The 2500-nt window shown below is 40.0% G+C and overlaps 1 protein-coding gene across 1 annotated transcript in view; it reads right to left on the bottom strand.

Moving 5' to 3' along the window:
- Positions 1 to 2500, bottom strand: part of TOX (thymocyte selection associated high mobility group box) — a 384675-nt gene that overhangs the window by 376782 nt on the left and 5393 nt on the right. The window lies entirely within an intron of this gene.

Here is a 2500-nt window from a genome sequence, read left to right as displayed (position 1 = left end):
TCCTTAATCCTCTTGTAGTCACATCATTTAAAAAACAAACATATTTAGATATTAGTTGAGTTTTTCTAACTAAGCAAAATATGAAAATGTCCCTTAATATCATCATTCAGTAAACGGTGAGAACACGAAATCACATATGCTGCGTTAAAAATAACATCAGATCTCTCCAAAGTTCATAACTATATATTTTTTGCATTGACATTTAAACTGGAATTGTGACACAGAAAGATCCCACAAAATCAAGACAGCTGCATTTGAGGGTTTTGTATTATATCTGATTTAGTGGCCAAAACCATGATTGGTTTATGCTCTCTCTTACCTATACATTTATTTAAAACATATTTAAAGACCTTGGAATTTGTGGCAAGTGCCAGCTAATAAAACTCCCAAAGGAGTTTTGCTTATACAATAATGATGTACAAAGTATCAACTAGGAATTTCCCAGAGTCCTAGAACTTAGGGATGCTGAGGAACTAATCAAGCATGATGCTCTAAATTGCTTAAAACCCTCCCCTTCCTCTCCGCCCTCCGCTCCCCTTCCTCCTCCCATCCTTTTTCTTTTTCTTACATTTATTAATGAAAATAAGAAGAATGACTTTATCTCACTATGCTGGCAAACCCTGCATTTCAGATCGGATGACTATTATCACATTAAAGCACAATACAGAATACATTCTCAATAGGAAAACAAGCGCAAAGGAGATTTTGCGGACAATCATCAATCTTGTTTTTCTCACAACTTATCGAATGTCTCGTGTCTGTCCTGACATTTTCCAGCAGAGTTTATTCCAAATGGGCCCTTCCTCCAGCGTTTATATGGGGAGAATAGACACTGAGTTTCCTCATTTCAATGACAAAAGCTCAATATTCCAAATGTCCATTCTTCCCTACTTTATATCTAGCTAGTACTAAGCATGGGTTTGTGTTTGGGACTTCCCTGTTTCTAAATCAATCAAAGAAAGACTCAGGACATGATTCCACAAAAGCAGCCACTCAGAACAGTGAAGCCCATTATTTCCCTCCCGGTGCTGGGGAAGGTCAGCCTCCCTGTCATTAGCCATGTCATAACATAATCGTATTACTACTCCTCATGTGGGCAGATACTGAGCAATAACTGCACACATCGCATCAGTGTAAAAATGAAAAAGTGCCACTTCTTTGTCCTGTTTTAGCATAAAATCAGTGAAAACAATCTTTAGAAATGACAGTGCACCAAGAAACTGAAAGGAACTGTTATTACTCTGTAGGTATATGTTTAAACTGATGATCTGACATCTTCAAGTAGAACAAAAAAACAGGACCATAGTTTACTACGGGAACTCCAATTGTGAACTCATTTAATCCAGTTGCGTTTGGTAGCATTCAGTTCAATCAAGGGATACAATGTTACTTAAAATAGTCTAATTAGCTGAAACTCCACTCCAGCCCCCCTCTTACAGCCTCTGAAATACAACCATGCTTTAAGTTGCAAGAGCTGAACCCTGTTCCCTCCAGCCTACACGTTTCTGGCCAGTCTGAGCCCCACTGCTCTTTCAAAGGCTGACCTACATACAACGACATGCCATCCATTCTGGCTGCTTGTGTGGGAGATGCCTCGCCTTAACCAACGCCACTCGCATTGTTCCCGCCGCCATGGGCTACGTGAAAATGGAAGCCAGTTTGCATAGTGACATGTTCCTAATGTAAAGTGCTCTTCCAATTAGAGCAGCACTAGATTTAAACTGTGTCCAAAATTGCCTCCTACGGAGTTTATTAACTGAAAAATGCAAGCAGTGTTTTGGCAATCTACAGAGAAGCAGCAAAGCAAAACAATCCCAGTTTAGTTTAGAAAAGCTTCAGGAAGAAGATATTCATTTTCTCGATTAGGGTCTCTCCTGACATTGAAAAAAAAAAAGTCCCTGGAAAACTACAGTTACAGATGTCTCATGCTAATGCACTGGGGGGGTGAGGGGGGAGTTAGCACACTAACTTTAAATAGTAGAGTGCTGACAGCTTTAAAATAAAGATCATTAGTAAAATATGATCTTATCACCCTATTAAAAACAAATAACCTGACAAAGTGACTGTTATTTGTAACAAACTACATTTTCATCATGCCTCTGAAGGAGACAAGGTTAACTTTGCAGTCTTGTCTCTGGGGAAACTCTGATCCAACTTGTTTTCACTACAAGTAGATATGGATTTCTTTTTTTTACATCTCCCAAACTTCTGCCTTTCTTCCACATTCCTGCAAATTCGCTTGAGTCATCCCCCCCAAAATGCACACTAGTTCATAACACAGTCTAGGCAACTCTAAGAGTGGAGCTGGACAGAAATTTTGTACCAGTGCTTGTCGTGACGGAGTAGAAAACACAAGTGCCTGGGCTTTGTGAGGCCTACGAACCCTGTTCTACACACACATCATCAGGGACTCCGGACAAATAGATCTGATGGGCTGCTGCTACCCAGAGATGCTCAGGTTAGGCCGCCCTGAAGAAACACCTCCATGAAGTCTTTCCCT

This window comes from Tupaia chinensis, unplaced genomic scaffold, assembly GCF_000334495.1.
Source record: "Tupaia chinensis unplaced genomic scaffold, TupChi_1.0 Scaffold000046_3, whole genome shotgun sequence".
NCBI lineage: Eukaryota > Metazoa > Chordata > Mammalia > Scandentia > Tupaiidae > Tupaia > Tupaia belangeri.
This window is presented reverse-complemented; position numbering and strand designations above follow the sequence as displayed.